The sequence below is a fragment of the Puma concolor genome, chromosome A2 (genome assembly GCF_028749965.1).
Source record: "Puma concolor isolate L17-30 chromosome A2, mPumCon1.1.hap2, whole genome shotgun sequence".
NCBI classification, from domain to species: Eukaryota; Metazoa; Chordata; class Mammalia; order Carnivora; family Felidae; genus Puma; species Puma concolor.
The window spans coordinates 141,137,192-141,157,916 of record NC_141668.1 but is presented as its reverse complement, the minus strand read 5'-3'; the positions used below and the strand labels follow the sequence as shown (position 1 = coordinate 141,157,916).

Below are 20,725 nucleotides of genomic sequence, written 5' to 3'. Positions count from 1 at the left end.
GTTTACAAAATAGTATACTAATGTCTGCTTTTTAAGGTGGTGAAGATTAGAAATTATATAACGTTCCAGTAGGCTATCATAATTGGTCACTTTTGTCATTTCTATATGTAGGGAAGGTAATTTTTGCTTGCTGTCTTCAGTTTAATCCCAAACGACTCAGGTGCGTGTACGTGGAGCATGGGGTGATAGCATCTTACCTGGGCTGTGGAAATGGAACTTGCAACTTTAAGACATCACTGGCAAATAAGGGGACAGCTTTATTATCAAAGCGAACTTTTGAGTGGTAGACCGCTCTCAACTCACACTATTCCAAATGAGATCTAAAGAAATAAGGTAAATTGATAATAACAGAAAATCAGTAATGATATTTAACCTTTCTTATGTATTCACCACGAGCTATAAGCTCTCCATTTCATTTAATCCTTAAAGCATCCCTATGGGACTGGGTGCTTTGGTACTCTTATTATTGCCTCATCTACAATTAAGGAAAATGAGGCACAAAAGATGAAATAATTTGCCTAGGTCCCTCAGTTGGTAGGAGGCAGGGCAGAGATTTAAACCTCAACAGTCTGATTTCAGTTGTCCTGTTCTTAACTCCCCCACCCCGATCACCTTTTTCCAAAAATAGCCCTACTATATATCTACAAATCCAAGTAAGGGAAATGATACCTAACTAGTCTGATAAAACATATGTTTGAGGACTGGGTGACTAGGGTTTCAAAAAGAAACAAAATGGACAGTATGTGAAATTACAGAGAATTTTTTGAAAGCTATCTGTTGAACAATCAATTTTGCATCTAAGTTTTTATTTGTTTGTTTTTGTTTTTTGTTTTGAGAAAGAGAGAGCATAAGTGAGGAAGGGGCAGAGGGAGAGAGAAAGAATCTTAAGCAGGCTCCAGGCTTAGCACAGAGCCTGATATGGGGCTCAATCCCACAACCGTGACCTGAGCCAAAATCAAGTCAGGAGCTCAACTGACTGAGCCACCCATGCACCCCAACATCTAAGTATTTTTTACATGTAGTTTTCCTTGGGAGATAAGAAACATCTTCGAATACATTTTGCCATTTTAGTATTTTTGGCTATAGCTCTCCCCTCTTTCTCTCAAGTGAATTGTGTCTGAGACAAGGGCCAGGAAGGTGTCACTAATGGAGGTGAATCTCATCTACATTCAAGCATCTTGTCAGGACAGCCCTATAATTACCCTGAGCTCCTTTGCCCACTTGATGTCTAATGTACATGTTAGGGTGGGTGGACCAGTGATGACAGTTTGGAATGACTCTGCTTTTTAAGTGAATACATAGATGTTTCTGGAAACCAAAGTGTATCTGCAACTTTTATCTCTAGAAATTGGCAGCAATGTGTTGTTCCCCTGAAATTTGAAAACTGCCGAAGGGAACATAACTTTTGGTTGAATTCCCTTATTCTCTCATTCAACAAAAACTAATTGATCAATAACCTAAGGCCTGACGATAGTAGGCATTGGGCATACAACTGGAAGGAATGTAGTGTCTTCTCCAAGAAGCTCATAATCTGGGGTGAACTCAAAGTAAAGGACTTACGTTCTTGTCCTGTGACCCTATTAGGCAACCTTATGAAAAAGGGAAACTAAAGGGTGTTGGGAAGGCTAGGTCCTCATCCTGCCTCACCACTCATTGTAACCCAGTCCTTCCACCTGCTGGAGTTAGGCCGTAGGAGAGAGGTCTGCAGGCCAGTGGAACCTGGCCTGAGTCCCTGCTCCTCCCCTTACGACCACGTCATCCTGAACAGCTCATTTAGCCTCTCTAGGTTTCTCATGTATAAAATGGGGGCAACAAAAAGTCCTTCTCTCAGTGTGACAATTCAAGAGTTGCCATGTAATGCTTTTATCCGGGTATGGATACTTGGATACTTGGTAAAGGCTCAGGATGATGATTTATCGTGTGTGTGTGTGTGTGTGTGTGTGTGTGTGTGTGTGTGTGTGTGTGTGTTTCTCCTCTGCAAAGGAGATCTCTGAGATTTCCTCACTTAGAACAACCTCAGATTCCCCAACATCAAACGAGGAAACAATGGCTAGCAAATTGCAAAAGGATCAAAGGACCCCTATTGGCAGTCATGACTATGAAAAGGCCTTAAACCCTGAATATTGTCTAGCTGGAAACACTGCTGAGCCAATAGTGGGAAATAAAGATACATTTTTTTAACATTTTAAGAAAATCAGTATCTCTGCTGGTGAGTTAGTAGTAAAGGAGCTACTTCTTGCTAATCGGGGCTTTATTTACTTATATATTTGAGACATTTTCTGGTTTGTCCCCTCACACAGTAGAGTGTGGTGAGTATGCGGTATGGCTTTATTTTACCCTATTGAAAACAGACTTCCCTGAGGTTTTGGGCAACAGTCGAACTTGGTGTTTTTATTTATGGCATTCTCTGCTGCATGCCTGACTGACGCCAAACACAGGAGCCCTGATTAATTTTGTGCTTGTCTTGCAGAGTGATTTACAATAATTGAGGCTCTTCAGATTCTCAAGAGTCATTTCCTTTGGAAATGAATACAGTTTGGGTCTGGACAAAGCAGAGCAATTTGAAAGTAATGGAGGGCCTTACGTTTTTTTAGAAGGCTACATTTTGCAAACCTTTGGAGTCTGGGAACTGGTGGGCCTCAGTGAATGTCAAAGGTCTGGGTCACTGGAAAAATATGATCCCTGTGCTTAATGGATGGCCCCTTGGGAGTGCCACCCCCTGGCTTCACCCTCATTTCCCAATGCTTTGAGTTGGGTACATAATAGTTTGCTGAGGAATAAAGTGCAGTATTGATAGAGTGTAAATCTGCTGCTAAAAATTCAACTCACCAGCTCATTTCTCTCTCTTTGGTATTATTTCAAGGGGCTCCTAAAGGGCCAGACACATGCAAACCACCTGCCTTCTCCCCCTACCTTGCCTACCCCCACCCCCAGCCTCTGGAGACAAAGACTGGGCTCTAAAGAGGAGGGAGGCCCCAGGTCTGTGCCTACAAACTCACAATCCCCTGGGATGATTTCTCTCCTGAGAGTGACAAGCTGCAACTCCATGATTCTGCTCCTGGGATTTGCTGACTAGGTAAAGTGGCTAATGGAGAAAATACCAACTAAGGAGAAATGCAAAACCACAGAAACACTGTCGAGATTCTGAAGACAAACTCTACATATCCTTTCTCACCCTTTTTATTTTTGCAAAGAAAATAACATTCCTCTACTTAAGATCCCCAACCTGACCACCTTCTAGTAAACTTCTACATATCCTTCAAGACCTCGTGCAAATTCCACCTGTCCCCAAAGCTTCACTAACAGCTGTTTACATGTTTACAGCAGTTATCTCCCCCCACACCAGCAGGTGACCCTTTCCAGGACAGGGACCTGTCTTGTTCAACTTTCTGTCTCTGAGCATTTTACTGGAGAGAGAATGTGAACTGACACTCAGCTCATGTCTGCTTCACGTCTGACATGGTGGCGTGGGCTCTCTCTTTCCCTCCTGTGTCAGGAAACTTCGGCAGCTCAGGGGCTAGGCACTAAGGATGTCTCACTTTCTCTCTCTCTCTCTCTCTCTTTTTTTAACAGGTGTACAACTTAGTGATTTGACAAGTTTAGGCATTATATGCTCTGTTCACCACAAGTATAGCTGCCATCTGCCCTGTTCCCTCGTTATTACAGTATCATTGACTATATTCCTTATGCTGTGCCTTTTATTCCGGTGTCTCACTCATTCTCTAACTGGAGGCCTGTATCTCCCTCTTCCCTTCACCCATTTTGTCCAGCCTGCCACCGCCCACCCCCCCGGAACCATCAGTCGGATCTTGGTATTCGCAGTTCTGCTTCTGCTTTTTGTTTGTTTATTCATTTTTTTTTAGATTTTATTTATGAATGAAATCATAAGGTATTTGTTTTTCTCAGTCTGACTTATTTCACTAAGCCTAATATTCTCTAGGTCCATCCATGCTGTCTCAAATGGCACAATCTTATCCTTCATTATGGCTGTATAATATTCCATTGTATATTTACCCGACATCTCCCTTAGCCATTTGTTTAATGATGGACACTTGGGCTGTTTCCACACATTGGCTGTTGTAAATAATGCTGCAATAAACATAGAGGTGCATATACCTTTTTGAGTTACTGTTTTCTTTTTCTCTTCGTAAATATCCAATAGTGAAACTACTGGATCATGTGATATTTCTATTTTAAATTTTTTGAGCAACCTCCATACAGTTTTCCATGGCTGCCGCAGTTTACCTTCCCACCAACAGTACATCAGGGTTCCTTTTTCTCCACATCCTCACCAACATTTGTTGTTTCTTATATTTTTAAGTTTAGCCATTCTAACAGGTGTGAGGTGATCTCTCATCGTGGTTTTGATTTGCATTCCCTAATGATTAATGACATGGAACATCTTTTCATGCATCTGTTGGCCATCTGCATGTATTCTTGGGGAAAATGCTTGGCTACTTTTCTTGTCCCTGGTAGGTATCCTTTGGATTCACTTTTTTTTTGTATAGTAGTGGTCAGACCTCATTCACTGGTGGGCCTAGGAAAGAGGTCAGGGAAATGGACAAGAGAACATTTCTCACCAATCATTTGATTCCAAGTGTTTAGGTGTTTCAAAAAGACATCTGGGATTTGTTTTAATCAAATATGGTAATACATGCAACCATGGAAATGATGGTCATGAAGGAAGAATTTGTGGTACTCACAGTTACCTAGAAGTAGGAAGCACATCACTCCATGAAGGGCTACATGGGGAAACAGCAGCATTAGTCAGGAGGTAGAGGGAGCCAGGGGGAAACATGGCAAGAGCCCCCATTGTGGTTTCTGCAGGAAGGAACTTGTGAGGCAAGTAAACAGCTTTAGGATTGGCCAATTAGAGTAATTTCAGTGGATTCTGCAGCAGAGAGGCTGACTTAGTCCTCCAGCTTCTAGCTCTGGGGTGATTAGGGCTAGTGGATATTGGGCTAGAGTATAAGCTAGACAAAGGAGGTGAGTGTGGAATATGGACTCTGCATTGGTTGGTTTGCATATGAAAGGTGCACTCTTGAAGAAGTTGTTTGCTTTCTGAAGGAATTAGCTAACTTTGGGAGGGACAATCTCTTCTGAGTGAGCAAAGTCCCATGATGTCAAAGCATCAGAATAAAAGCCCTTTAGAACCTTAGACCTAACGTGCTCACAGGAGGCCACCTTTGCTTTGTCTTTTCTGAGGAGAGTTCTGTATTGAGCTTTGGACCTAACATCATAATGACACTTTGGAATGAAAAGAAAAAAAAATGAAAAGGAAAGAAGAAAGAAAGAAAGGCAACAAGGAAGAAAGGAAGAATTTACAAAAGAAAAGACAAAGAGGGGAAAAAAAACCTGATCGCACAGTACATACTCAGAGTATAGCTGATGAATAAACAAATAAGTAAATAAGTATCAGTCTATCTATCATTTTCCTATCTCATCATAGTGTATCATTACTATGAATGCAAGTTCCTGCGGTAGACCCAACAAAGATATTTGCAATTTAAGCCTTATGTAATCAGAGCCTTTGTGTGCTGTAAATTTGTGCGATCACTGAGCAGATGGATGGATGTATTTTCCATAAGCCCTAAAATTATAGTTTATAAGGAGTAAGCTTGCTGGTCTACTTGGAGGGTAGTTTCTTCACACTCACTTAAGGGACTGTTCAGTCAGTCACTTAATCACTGAGTGTGGTCTGTAGGTTTAAGAATGACACTTGTGATTCTAGGTGAAATCTCAGTGGAAACACTGCTCAGACTCTCAATCCTGATTCTACCTACCAGTATACCCAAGGATGTCTCCATTTTTTTTTTTTTTAAATCTTCCTTTCCAAGGCAGACAAATGACTTCAGCAAGGACGTGACACTGAGTTGCTTTACAAATAAACACCTCCAATAAATGGAAGTGTTTATTTACAAATCATTATAAATCAGCTTGTCAGAGAGGCTTGGACCGGCGAGATCTGGGAGCTGAGAGTTACAAGATAGCCGAGACTCACAGATCTTGCCATGATCAATCAGCAGTGACGAGAACACAAAAAACAGGTCTCTGAGGAAACAGGATCAATTTACAACAATGTCACCTACATACAACTTTTTAAGTTTACCTCTGAAGGGTGGGGTTCTCGGAGATGATGGTGGAGGTGAGACAGGACGCTGCATTCAAGTAGCTGGAAACTTAATTTTTCAATCCTTAGAAAGGACCTAAGTAACTCTTACGGTCAACAGTCAATCTTCCGGAAATTTGCAACAGATGACCCAGATATGTGTAATAGGGGACTGGAGTGTGGACACGCTTTCTCCTCCATGCAGGCACTGACTTACATAAGTTAATGCATGTGGCAAATTGAATGCAGAGTTGTCCTTAGTTCTTCATACCTCCTCTCCCTTGTCTTCATGCCCATTGTGTGGCCAGTGCTTGTCAACAACGAACTCTGGCAAATAGAAAGTGATAGAAGAGACAGTGTGCCAGCTCCGTGCCGAGGCCTCGAGGGGCCCGTGTGCTTCTGTTTTCTCTCTTGGGAACCCTACTGCACCTGGCAAACAAGTCCAGTCTGCGGGATGAGGAGATGGGGGCCCTAGCATGTCATCGTTCCCGTCAACACCCAGCCAGCCCTGACTGGCCAGGCCCCAGAAGGCCCTGCCTGCATATGCATGAGCAAGTCTAGCTGAGGTTCTCCCGGCCTGGCCCAGTCCAGCAGGGCTACCTGACTGCTGAGTACAGTCAACAAGCAAAAATTAACTTTTATTACATGCCATTGAGGTTTCATTGCTGTTTACTAGGTAGCATTATTACGGCAACAGCTGCTGCAATGTTCAGAAGCGCTTGGCTCTTGGGCGGAAAGAAGAGAAGGTATGTGCACTCACTTTTCAGTTCTGATCAGTCACCAGGCGGTGCTCATCTTATGTCCCAGAACATGTCCACTGCTCATCATCCTCACTGCCACTCAGCCCTGAAACTTCTTGAGCTGTCTGGTACCACTGGGCAACTCCCTCCATGTATCATTATAATCTGCTCCAGTTTGGGAAGACTTGGAACCCGATTTTACTGAGAGAGAAGGGACATGGGTTAACATTTATTGGGCATCTACTTTATTGCAAGCACTTAATTAAGCTTATTACACATATAATCAGACTCATAATAAAACAGCAGACAATATTTATTGAGGACTTTCTATGTGGCAGGCCCTAAGTTAGGGACTTCTATGCTTTACTTCACGCTTCATAAAAACCCTAAGAGGTTGGTGTCGTCAATGTCCCCATGACAGAGTTAAGGGGAGGAGCTTTCCTAGTTCCTCTTTAATGTGGCCTAGGTCACACAGCAGGTAAATGGGAGAACCAGACTCTCTCTCTCTCTCTCTCTCTCTCTGTCTCGATAGATGATAGATAGATAGATAGATAGATAGATAGATAGATAGATGCTCTTACTTGATGATCTCTATGAAATCAGATCTGGTCCAAACACGGCATCACTCCTGTTTGATTTGTGGTGGTTGCTAAGGATCACACTTAGGTGTGTGGTCACATGTTCATGTATTCAAAACCCCAGGCGTCTTCTCAAGGACAAAATACATGTATTTGGGTAGAGAGGGAAAAGGAGAAATTAGGTGCAAGGAAATAGCTTTTTCCCAGATGCAGAGGGAAACTTGTGCTGAATTGGTATGCCTTTATATTTTCTGCAGCTTAAAAAAAAATTAGTCATTAGAGCAAAACAGGTAGCAGAACTCCCGAGATAGATATTCCACGTTCTGCCAGGGACTCCCATTCCCTCCCAGACTAAACAGTTTTGTGTGTGTTAGGGAGCCTGGAAAAGGAGTCTATTGTTGTATTGGAGCCAATAGCAGCAAAGACCCCCAACTTCATGGGCACTATGGACACTCTGCACAGGCACACCTGTGTTCCTCTGAGCCTTATTTTCACAGTCACCGGGTTATTACCCCAAATGTGAAAGACCTAGAAGAGTGGTTTCCTTTTCCTCGTGTAGTGCGCTGGTTAGTGGGAGAGAAAATGTGGTGAGCGGGGAGCCATCGAACCATCTGCCTATGGAAGCTAACGAAGCCCGGGCTTCCTCGTAGCCTCCACTTTTTTCTCTCATACCCTAATTTTAATGCCTCAGCAAACCCTGTCAGCTCCACCTTCATGGTGTGTCTGGATGTGACCACCTGTCACTCCTGCTACTGCTCTGCCATTGACACCATCTTCATTTTGCCTGGGTGGCTGTTGCAGCCTGTATGCTCATCCACCTGCCTCAAAAACATGGGCCATGGATACTGTTATAATATACGAAGCCATTTATCTGCCTCAAATGCACCCATGGCTCCCAGCTCATTCTTAGGAAAGCCAAAGTCCTTACAGGCCCGCAGGGCCTTACAAGCTGTGGCCAGCTGCTCCCTTCCTCACTCGGTCCACCCCAGCTACATTGACCTCCTTGCTGTTTCTGTAACACAGCTTGCTCCGATCCCAAGGTACTTTCATTTGTTGACCCCCAGATAACCCTTAAGGGCCCTGCTTCACTTCCTTCAAGTCTTTGCTCAATGCCACCTTTGCTCTGTAGCTCTTCCTAAGACCGCCATGTTTATTTTGTTTCAATATAACTTATCGTCAAATTGGCTTCCACACAACACCCAGTGCTCATCCCAACAAGTGCCCTCCTCGAAGGACCACCATGTTTAAACACTGTCACCTCCCACCGTACTCCCTACCGACAGTCATGCTTTTTCTTGCTCTGTGGCACTTACCATCTTCCAAATATTATACAATTCACTTGTTTATTGGCCTTCTTCCTCTACAGACCAGAGCCTCATGAAGCCTTTGTCTTTTTGTTTTGGTGGCAGTCCTGACACATACTATATGTTCAGTGAGTTTGTGCTGAATTAATGAGTGAACTTCAACAGGGCCTACTTTAGTGCAGCACTTAAGAACATGTGCCTTGGAGCCATACCACCTGGCTGAAAATTCATGCTCTACCACCTGCTAGTCTTGGGGCGTTTATCTCCCCTCTTGAAGCCCACTTCCTCATCTGCAAAATGGGCAGGATGAGAGAACACAACTCAGAGAGAGGATGCCTACAGAATGTTTAACTCAGCATCTGGCATATATTAAACACTCAATGTACATATTAACTGCTACTATGTATTTTGAGAATCAGTACTCAAATGCTTCTTTTGCCTTCTTTGGAGGTGATTTCAGAACAAAAGTGAAGTACGGAGGAAGGGTATTAGTATTCAATGAACACCTCAGCTCATCTAAGCCTCACAACCCTCCTATGAGACAGTGCTATTTTCCCAATTCAAAGAATGAGGCCATGGCATCTCATGAGTGAAATGCCCAAGGTCACATAGAGGCAGAGCAGGGCTTCACATCCATATTTGCTTTACCCTCTTGGCCTTACTCTTGCCACTGCAGCAGGCTTGCTTCTCTACCCTTGCTGTAGCAACTTCCAACATCTTCACTTGCCCTGAATACCTCTGAAATCCCAGTCCCCTTGAAATCCTCTCTCTTCAGTCCCTGCTCAAATGCCTTCTGCTCCCATTAGCCCTTCAAAGAGCCCTCCGATTTAACCCCTTCCTCTGCTCTACTTAAGACATTCACTGACTTCTCCCTTGTGCTTTCATTACGCTTCTCCCCCAAGAGGCTTCCTCCCACATTCAAGGATGCCCTTGAATTTGGCAAGTGCACTAGGATCATCTCAGGTGTCTCCCCGGTGCCTGGTGCAGCACAGTGGAGTCATAACACAGGCAAACCCAACTTGCAGGCTAGTGTGCAATGTCACCACTACACTTGTTATTTTAAACAATCAGTGGATGTAAGTAAGCCTGCTGGAGTGGCCAGGCAAATAGGTCTTGATATAATAATATCAATATCCTCAAGGGAAAAAAAATCAAGTGCTTATTGTTAGCCATGGAGTAATACTGAGTAAAGAGAATATAGGTAAACTGCTATAGGGCTGTAAACACAAAAGTCACAATACAGTATGGTACACATCGGGTGAGAAAAGTGAATTCATAGGTAATTTTAGCATATGCGGTTTTTGTCTAAACAGAATAGACACTCAATAAATGTTTGCTAATATGTGGAGTTGGTTTGAAGTGAAATAAGCCATACACGTATGACTTTGAAATTGAGAGGATATGAAAAAACACCCAGAAAAGAAAATTCCGTTCTATCCCTTATATAGTTTTCCATAATTTGGTATATAAATAGAGATAGATCTTGAACACTAAAGACAGCACAAGTAATGGAAGGTGGATGGAAGGATGACAAGTGACTTGATTAGAAAGGAAAATTCATCTTGTCACTTATTACCTGAAATCCAAATTTATGCAAGACCAGCCAAAAGGCAATTTTGGTTTTATTCAGGACAAACCAGAGCTTAAACTACCAAAAGCTGGTCATCTTGAATGTCACAGTCACTGAAATAAGTTGGTGTCCTCTTGTTATAAGTGTCAAGACGCCTTGATTTTTTAAAAATATTGCAGAGTACGATCTCATTATAACAGGATTTGCTATAGGATGACACTTCATTTGCTGGTTGTTGAGTTACAAAGACTATTGTATCTTTTTGTAAGGCAGACAGTCTTGGTGGTCCTACGTCATGAAACTCCTGCCTGCCTAGGACAGTTTTATGGTGGGACATTAGTTGTGCATTGATTTCCTGCATCCTTTATGTGACTATTTCCCTTAATTGATGTTTCAACAATGGCAGATCATCAGCAGCAGCAACATCAACCCAGCTCTTTATATCTCATAATGGCTATTTTCCTTTGGCCCTCTGTACACATTTCCACCCTTCTCCACTGGGCTTTGCACCTTGGGAGGCTGGTCCCTGTGCATACAGCATTCAGGATCCCCTGCCCCGTGGCTTCTGATTGGGTTCCACTAATTATGGGGCAATGGGAGAGGTTAGAAAACAGGAAGAGAATGATTTGGGGGTGTGTATTTCTGATGAGACATGATCTAGCTGGGTTTTGTTTGTTTGTTTGTTTTGTTGTTTTTAAACCACAGCCTCTGCTGAGCATCTCTCTTACAACTATAACAACACATTCCAACTTCCAAAAACTCCTCCCTCTCCTTGGGCCTCCATGCCTAAACGTGGTAGAGGGACCATCACTAGCCCTTTTCAATTTCTTTTAATCCTACCCACAGCTTTGTAATCCCTCATTAAACTCTCTTCAATACCATCACTTAAGTGTGCCATCTGTTTCCTAGTAACTGTGTTTGGTACGTGCCCTAAAATCAGATGACGTCAATAAAATAACAATGAAATGCCTATTTGTACAGTGTTTTCCCTTATACTTACTTCTTGAAACAGCCCATGATCGTCTCTGACTATATCTACAGTAGGGGACTGTACCTTCCACCAGGTCACCCTGTTTATTTTTCTCATAGCACATACCACTCTCCAGTGGTATATTATAGATTTATTCTTTTTCTTTCTCATCTTTTTCTTTCACCAGAATGTAAACCTCATGGTGCCATGTATCATATTTATTTTGTAAATTGCTCAGTAGTAATTGAGATCCGGTAGAAATAAAATTTCTATCTGAAAGAATCAATAGGTAAAACAGGGCCAGTTACCAGTTCAGGCTTGGTCAGAAAACCTAGAATCAAACAAACACATGGTCATGAGCTAATCTTCAGGAACTGTGCCGGTCCCAGTCTCAAGGTCACCTTTAGGGGGGAAAGGACAGTAATATTTGGGGTTCTCTGCATTCTAGATTCAGGTTCAAGTTTGCACCAGTCTATCCATCGTTAGAGATTATAAAGAAGAAGGAAGAATGAGATTCCTTCAGGCTGGAATGGCTGCATAATGACCTTTAAACAACATTTGAGGGGCGCCTGGGTGGCGCAGTCGGTTAAGCGTCCGACTTCAGCCAGGTCACGATCTCGCGGTCCGTGAGTTCAAGCCCCGCGTCAGGCTCTGGGCTGATGGCTCAGAGCCTGGAGCCTGTTTCCGATTCTGTGTCTCCCTCTCTCTCTGCCCCTCTCCCGTTCATGCTCTGTCTCTCTCTCTGTCCCCCAAAAAATAAATAAACGTTGAAAAAAAAATTTTAAAAATAAACATTTGACTTAGAAAAGAGGTTTAACAGGGGCGCCTGGGTGGCGCAGTCGGTTAAGCGTCCGACTTCAGCCAGGTCACGATCTCGCGGTCCGTGAGTTCGAGCCCCTCATCGGGCTCTGGGCTGACGGCTCAGAGCCTGGAGCCTGTTTCCGATTCTGTGTCTCCCTCTCTCTCTGCCACTCCCCCGTTCATGCTCTGTCTCTCTCTGTCCCAAAAATAAATAAAAAAACGTTGAAAAAAAATTTAGAAAAGAGGTTTAACAGATATCCTATTGTAGTAACTGGAAACATCATTGGTACATGAGATTTCGAAGGGAGAACAAGTAGGGCACATGTGTGGCTCAGTCAGTTAAGCGCCCAACTCTTGGTTCAGCTCAGGTCATGATCTCACGGTTTTGTGAGTTCGAGCCCCGCATCAGGCTCTATACAGCTGGCAGCGTGGAGCCTGCTTGAGATTCTCTTTTTTCCTGTCTCTGCCCCTCTCCCACTCACGTGGCCTCTGTCTCTCTCAAAATAAACTTGAAAACAACAACAACAAAAGAAAAAAAAAACAAAGGAAGAATCAGTTATAGCATCTATGACCAACATGGGAGTCCAGAGGACTCACTACCATGTAATTCCTCAATGGGAAGATTAAAAATGTTCATGTGATTTCAAATGATTGTCATGGGTATTCTAAGATGTTGTGGCACAGTGGTACCTAAGGGCTTTACACGCGAAGGAATGCCATCCATACACCTATCTGATATGGGATACCTTCTCCGCTGAGACAATTGGAGAATTTTCTTTCTACCAAACAAATAAGCAAAACCCACTGTGAAGGTGACAGTCCAGATGCAGAACATACAAGTAGAATGGAGAGAGGGCTCAGAGAGATACCAAAACCTGCAAAGTCATGGAAACTGAAAGGGAAACCATTACTGGGTTAATGGGCAAAAGGCAATTTGCAGAATGCAGGAGAGGGAAGCAACGTCAATTTTTAATTTAGTTGATCAAGACTTTATTGTGCTTCAAGTGAACTTACCACATGGAGATTCATAATATCAATAGAAAAGCATATCGTGAAGGTCAGAAGAAAGCAACTGGGGACTTGAGTCCACAGACTTCCTCAGAAACAGATAATTCAAGTTCCGCCTTTAATGTTCCCTTGAGAATCAGCCTAATCAGTGTAAACGCTTTACAAATGCTGCCTGATGTGCTTAGGTTCCTTTCTGTAGGACTCTTAGAGCTGAACCATGTCTCTCTTAATAATAATGATGAGCACTTAGCAGCATCTAACAGGAGGCCCTTTGTCTCTTCTGCAGGACCTACATCACCATTATAGATGAGTGTTTACCAAGGCTTTCAGAGAAATGCCAGGTAAACTCTGAATCTAGGGCATTAGCCACACTGAAGCTTAATGGGTCCCTAGGAAAGGGAGGGGTGCAGGGATGAAACTAAAAATTATGGATGAAGATAGAAATTGGGATCATGCTATTAAAGGGGTTCACTTTCCTGATACGTTATTTAATAGCCTTTCCCCCTCTCTTGGATCACAGGTTCTAGGCATCCCAATTTCTACTTGGAAATATAGTTTTGCAAGTATAAACTGGCATTTACAAATCAAAACATCTTGCTTTCGGGGCTCCTGGGTGGTTTAGTCGGTTAAGCATCCGACTTCAGCTCAGGTCATGATCTCACAGTCTGTGAGTTCAAGCCCCGCGTCAGGCTCTGTGCTGACAGCTCAGAGCCTGGAGCTTGCTTCAGATTCTGTCTCTCCCTCTCTCTCTGCCCCTCCCCTGCTCATGCTCTGTCTCTCTCTGTCTCAAAAATAAATAAAAAACTTTAAAAAAATTATTTAAAAAGAAAACATCTTGCTTTCCCATTTTCTCATCTAACTGCAATGGGTGGCCTTGGTTATATTATGGTAAGGCACGGTAGGCTTCTAAATCGTTAGGAAGAATAGATTCTCTATGTCATTGGATCTGTTGGGAAAATGACTTGCCTATTACTCTCTTTCTGTTTCTTTCATGGAGGGGAGAATGGAATACCTTAGGAATTGCCCATAAATGATGAACTGACATTCTACCCATCACGTAACATCACCTTGCACTTTCTCAAGAATGGAGACCACTTAAAAAAAAAAAAAAGGAATGGAGACCATTTAAATTCTTATCATTCCCTTAGGTTTGTTGATCTTAAAAGCTTACCAGTTTCCTTGTGCAGTATGAAATTTCATCACTTCCAGTTTTAGAAAAGGTTCATGAAAAAATAATATATGAAGACGAAGCATTCAGTAAGATGTCCCCCTAATCCCCCAACTCCTTCAAATTAAATCTTTTAAAACTTTTATGCTATCAAGTGACTTGGCTGTGAGTGCATCAGTAGCAAAGATGGCACTCAATGCATCCCAAGTGTTGCTACTTAATTGGATTCAATAAGTGGGTTGAATAAATGAAATATAAATCTATATGTAGTCACTCTGAACTGAAATGTATTCTATTAAGTTTATTTATTTATTCTGAGAAAGAGAGAGAGAGCATGAGTGTGCGAGAGGGGCAGAGAAAGAGGGACAGAGAATCCCAAGCAGGTTCTGCATGGTCAGCACAAAGCCCAATGAGGAGCTTGATCCCACAAACTGTGAGATCATGACCTGAGCTGAAGTCAAGAGCCAGACGCTCAACTGACTGAGCCACTCAGGCGCCCCTGAACTGAAATGTCTCTTAGTCACACTGTGTTCATACCACCCAATTCCCCCATTCTTTTTCTCCCTACTGAGCTTGATTTTAAAAGCATGAAGTGAGTTAAAATTTAATAATTATCTGGTTAATTTAGCTAGAAGACATGGCTTAAGTAGATGAAGGCACCAGGAGATTGATATTTACCTGGAATGTCATCCATATGATCAAATCAAAATCAGTTATGCCCATACAAAGATTGTACAAGAATGTTCATAATAGCTGTTAATAACAGCTCCAAACAGGAAACAACGCAAATGTCCGTCAACAGAAGAATGAATAAGCAAATTGTGTCTATCCACATGATAGAACACTATTCACTAATAAAAAAGGAGCTAACTACTGATGCATACAACTACTTGAATAAGTCTTAAAATGTTTTGTTGGGGTGCTTGGGTGGCTCAGTCGGTTAAGCATCCAACTTTGGCTCAGGTCATGATCTCACGGTTCTTGAGTTTGAGCCCCACATCAAGGCTCTGTGCTGACAGCTCAGAGCCTGGAGCCCGCTTCGGATTCTGTGTCTCCTCTCCCTGCCCCTCCCCCATTCACACTCTGTGTCTGTCTCTCAAAAATGAATAAACATTAAAAAAAATTAATGTTTTGTTACATAAAAGAAGCCATACACAAAGAACACTCACTGTACAGTTCCATTTATACGAAGCTCGAAACCAGGCAAAACTAATCCATGGTGATGATAGCAATGAGAACCAAGGTCCTTGCATGGGGTGATGTGACCCGCTGACAGGGGAATTTGAGAGCTGCCTGCTTCTACCAGGCCAGGAAAGGGACAGAAAATCAGCTTCCTCCTTGGCCCCATGGACATCAACTTGGGCCCAGTGAATCAGAGTGCTGCTTGCTGCTTAGATGGGCATTCAGCTCCCTGTCTGACTTTGCTTTAAACCCTGAAAGGGGGTGACTTTGGAGAGGGTGCATTTGCTCTGTTGGTGTTTGGTTAGCATAGGGTGGTCATTACCCAAAGGTTTTCTATTGCTAGTCTGCTCTTTTCCTGGTCCTTTGGTTAGGAGAATAGGCTTTTATTGGAGTTTTTTGTCTGTAATATTTGGTAGTTCAGAGCTGAACGCTCTGATGTATGGATGTAGAGAAGCCAACAAGGGAGTCCAAGGAACTCAGTGATATGTTATTCTTCAATTCCCAAGGTCCTTGGGCAGCCCGCCCTCTTCTTTGTACTTTTCAAAGTCATCCTGTACAGTTTATTATGTTAAGTGCAGAGATTTTTCGTTGCAAGAGGGGGGCCCCAGATGGAGTAGAGCTACTCTATGGGGTATGTGAATTACAGTCCTATGAAACTGTAAATTGTTACAATTATCATTATGATCTTGATGCTGGCCCAGTGAAAACAAAAATGTGGGTCTCCATAGAACTGTTTTTGTGATTTTTTTCCTTGTATGGGAAGTTGTATTTTCAGCAGGTGCCTCATAATTTTCCAAGGTGTTTCTAGTTTTAACATTCATAATATACTTTTACCCTTTGTGTGTGGGGCAGCCCGTAAAGAGGAAGTACATTGTGCCTCATTTCAACCAGTGCAGTGAGAAGAATAATAAAACTTCTCCAGGGTAACACCAAACAGGAGCTCTTGAGAGAATGATGCACCCTCACCCCCGTTGGAACAGCACCACACTCAACATTAAAGGGAATACACTAACCAAGGCGTTAAATGGATTTGCTTTAGATTGTACATTTTCTCATTTTCTTATACACTACTTTAAAAAGGCGGTGGTGAAATTATAAAAACCCACACCTATTACTGACCCGGACCTATGAGCTTTCTATTAAGCGCAAGTGATTCAATAAAAAAAAAAAAAAAAAAAAAAATTAACTATTCAAGGAACTCTATGTGCTCCAGCGACCGGCCCTCCAATGGCTTTGATATTTTCATAAATGTCGCTGAAGACAGGACACACACAACTCATGGGTTCCTTGCCGATTCTCACCTCATCAGCCCACTATTGTGGCCTGACTAGGAGACCACCAAGACTAAACGTGTGAGGCTCTACATGAGAGGCTGGCAAACTACAGTCTATGGGTTACGTGTGGCCCCACCAACTGCTTTTGTAAATAAAATTTTATTGGAACACAGCCACGTTCATTTTTTTATGCACTAAGGCTTCTTTCAGGCTGTAACAGCAGGCTTTTGTAACAGCACCTGAGTGTGTGTGGCCCACAAAGCCAAAAACACTTGCTATCTGCCCCCGACCCCACTTGCTTTACAAATAAAGTTTTCCGACCACTGGTCTACATCTTACTCACCAACTTCACTGTTCTATTTGCTTCCTTCTCTTCATCTTCCTGACTTATGAGCTCTTGAGTCTTCCAAGGAGTAGTTCCTACATGTCCCTTCATCTTTTCTGACTTCTTAGGTCAATGGTTCTTAATCCCAAGAATCACTTGGAAAGCTTTTTAAAAATATTCATGACTTGTTGTCATGCCAGAGGTTTTGATTTAATTAGTCAGGTTGTGGCTCAGTCCTCAGTATTTTCTGAAAACTCCCAAGGTGATCCCAACGGTATAGCCAGGGAGTGGGAACAGTTACTCTAGACGATTCGGATTAGCTTCAAAGCTTTATATTAACTACCTATCAACAACTTCCAAATTCTATCTCCAATACCAACATCTCCTCTGAATTCCATATTCATGTGTCCAGCTGCTTCCTTGACATGTGTCCACCTGCAGTTCTAACAGGCATCTCAATCAGAACACGTGGAAATCAGAACTCGTGATTTTCTCTCCTTCTCTCAGCGAATGATATTCCATTCTTTCAGTTGCTCAGGATAAAAATCTTAAGGCATTTTTGACCCCTCTCCCTTTTTTAATGTCCCACCTGTAATCCACTAGCAAATCCTACTGTCCCTTCAAATTACATGAGAGTCCACCTGCTTACCATCCCTCCTCTTGTCCTGTGCCCCAAGCTATGATCATGTGTCGTAGGGTTCCTATTGCCATGGTCTCCTGGTTTCTGCCCTTGGCCCCTCTGAAGGTTTTGTTAAAACAGAAGCTAAGGGGCGCCTGGGTGGCGCAGTCGGTTAAGCGTCCGACTTCAGCCAGGTCACGATCTTGCCGTCTGTGAGTTCGAGCCCCGCATCAGGCTCTGGGCTGATGGCTCAGAGCCTGGAGCCTGTTTCCGATTCTGTGTCTCCCTCTCTCTCTGCCCCTCGCCCGTTCATGCTGTGTCTCTCTCTGTCCCAAAAATAAATAAACGTTGAAAAAAAAATTAAAAAATAAATAAATAAATAAAACAGAAGCTAAAATGACTGTGATAAATAATGAGTCGGATCAAATCATTCCTTTGGTCAAAGACTAAGAATGGCTTTCTAACTTTCTCAAAGTAAAAACCAAAGTTATTACACTGGCCCCAAGGACTTGAATGACGCAGCTTCCTGTTATGTCTCCCTCTGTCTCTCCTCCCACCTTGTTTCTCCTCACTCTGGCTGAGCCACACTGGACTCCTGGACAGTCCTTCAATATACCCTCTCCCCAAGAATATCTGCGCCTTCTCCCCAGAGTGCTGCCTCTACCTTCGGATAGCCTCATGATTTCCTCTTGAGTATTACCCTATAAGGGATGCGTGCTCAGACCACAAAATCTCAAATAGCTTTCCTAGATATTTTCTTTCCCCTTATTTTATTTTTTTCCTCAGAGCACTTACAGTGATATTGTTTGTTTAGGCTTTGTCCCCCCGCTTACTAGAATGTATGCTACAATTAGAGCATAGCTGCTGTGATGCACAACCCCAGTGGGTGCACATCATTGTCTATGTGAATGTGTCCCTGAGAATTGTGCAGTGCACAGCATGAGCAGCTGCATGTAGTAACCATGCATCAAAGCAAAGAGCTTAGTTTAGTTTGCTGTATTTCTGGGGCCTTGAACACTGCCTGAGGCAAAATAGGCTGCTATGTTTGGTAGATGAACTGTTGAACATATACCATTTATAATTTTGTCTGGATTGATACTCACGGAAAAGATGCTTTGAGGTACTTTTCTACACTGTTTACAATATGTTCTCCCTCATCTTGACATTTTATATAATTTTATGTAATCCATATAATATATAACTATATATAATTTTATGTAATATATAATTAATGATTTATATTATAAAATTTGTACAGTTTTAGATGAAGTTTTTTCTTCGTATTTTTTAGTACCGTGATCTCAATACCTATTTTTCTCTTGCTTGTTTTCATGAACAAGATGAAGTCTTCCATAAGTTATTTGACTAGCAGCCCCTATCACTCATTAACATTGAGCTCTAACTTTAAAAAAAAAATCACATTGGGGTGCCTGCGTGGCTCAGACAGTTAAGCATCTGACTTCAGCTCAGTTCATGATCTCGTGGTTCATGAGTTTGAGCCCTGCACTGGGCTCTCTGCTGTCAGCACAGAGCTCTCTTCCAATCCTCTGTCTCCCTCTCTGCCCCCCCACTGCTCCTTCTCTCTCTTTCTCTCAAATAAATAAATAAAAACTAAAAAAAATAAAATTAAATTAAAAAAAATCACATTTTTAACCTGCCATCATAAAAATATTATTTATGGCATGCCTGGGTGGTTTAGTCAGTTGAGCATCTGTCTGACTCTTGATTTTGGCTCAGGTCATGATCAGGGTCATGGGATCCAGCCCCGGGTTGGCCTCCACGCTGAGTGTGGAGCCTGCTGAAGATTCTCTCTCTCTCTCTCTCTCTCTCTCTCTCTGCCTCTCTCGCCTATCTGCGCTCTCTAAAATAAATTTTTAAAAAAACTTACTTATTTCATGTCTCCCTCTATAGTGGACAGTAAGCTCCAGGGATGTAAAGATTTTATTTTGTTCACATCCTGGTCCACAATAGGTGCTCAATAAGCATTGGTTAAACGAAGAAAGGAAAAGAAAAAGAAGGAAGGAAAATTAGAAGGAAGGCAGACAGATATAGAGGAACTCAGAGGGATCAGAAAAGTTGGTACTAACAGAGCTGGAGGCTTGTCTATTAGTCAGTGTATCTGATTCATACACAGACCAAAATAGAGTCTGTTCTCAGCTATATGGGTTGATGCTCTGTATCAATCAAATTCCAAAGATTATTTCCAAATATTATCTTCTGAATCAAAACAGAAAAAACTAAATATGTCCCCATTAAGATCATAAACATTTACAGATGAATGGATAAAGAAGTGGTAATATATACAGAGAAAGATTATTCACCCATAAGAAAGAAGAAAATTCCACATTTGTGCCAATATGCATGGGTCTTGTGAAATAAACCTGGTATTACTTATAAGCGGAATCTGAAAAGAAAAAAAAAAGGGTCAAACTACAGGAACAGAGAGTAGAAAAGTAATTGCCAGGGGCTGGACAGGCAGGGGTAGAGACAGGGAGAAATTGGCCAAAGGTACAAACTTTCAGTTAAGATCAACAGGCTCCGAGGACCTAATGTAAAACATGGTGACTTGGGACCCCTGGGTGGCTCAGCCGGTTAAGGGTCCAACTTCAGTTCAGGTCATGATCTCACAGTTCGTAAGTTTGAGCCTGCCTCGAGCTCTGTGCTGATAACTCAGAGCCTGGAGCCTGCTTCAGATTCTGTGTCTCCCTCTCGCTCTGCCCCTCCCCAGCTCACACTGTGTTTTTCTCTCTCTCAAAAATAAATAAATATTAAAAAAAAAAACCAAAAACATGTGACTTGCTGGTAACCCTGTATTATATCATTGAAATCAGCTATGAGAGTAGAACGTAAATGTTCTCACGCAAAAATAAAATAAATAAATATGTAAGGTGAAGGATATGTTAATTAGATGGGGGAGGGAATCTTAGGCTATGTGTGTGTGTGTGTATATATATATATCCAGTCACCATAATGTGCACTAAATATCTTACAATTTTGTATGTCAAATGTACTTCAATAAAGCTGAATTTTTTAAATGAAGAAAAAAAGACGAATTAGCTGGAGAATCACAAAAGGAA

At 42.3% G+C, this 20,725-nt stretch overlaps 1 long non-coding RNA gene across 9 annotated transcripts in view; it reads right to left on the bottom strand.

Moving 5' to 3' along the window:
* The window catches only part of LOC147583567 (uncharacterized), a 322,172-nt gene that overhangs the window by 57,862 nt on the left and 243,585 nt on the right, over nucleotides 1-20,725 (bottom strand). For 7 of the 9 annotated variants that reach the window (XR_015248334.1, XR_015248335.1, XR_015248333.1 and 4 more), the window contains 4 exons: nucleotides 7,431-7,558; nucleotides 6,870-7,050; nucleotides 6,110-6,436; nucleotides 198-320 (listed from right to left, as the gene is read on the bottom strand). This is a non-coding gene — a long non-coding RNA (uncharacterized LOC147583567). The remainder of the gene's footprint in view (nucleotides 1-197; nucleotides 321-6,109; nucleotides 6,437-6,869; nucleotides 7,051-7,430; nucleotides 7,559-20,725) is intronic. The other 2 variants (XR_015248336.1, XR_015248341.1) reach the window with 2 other exon arrangements.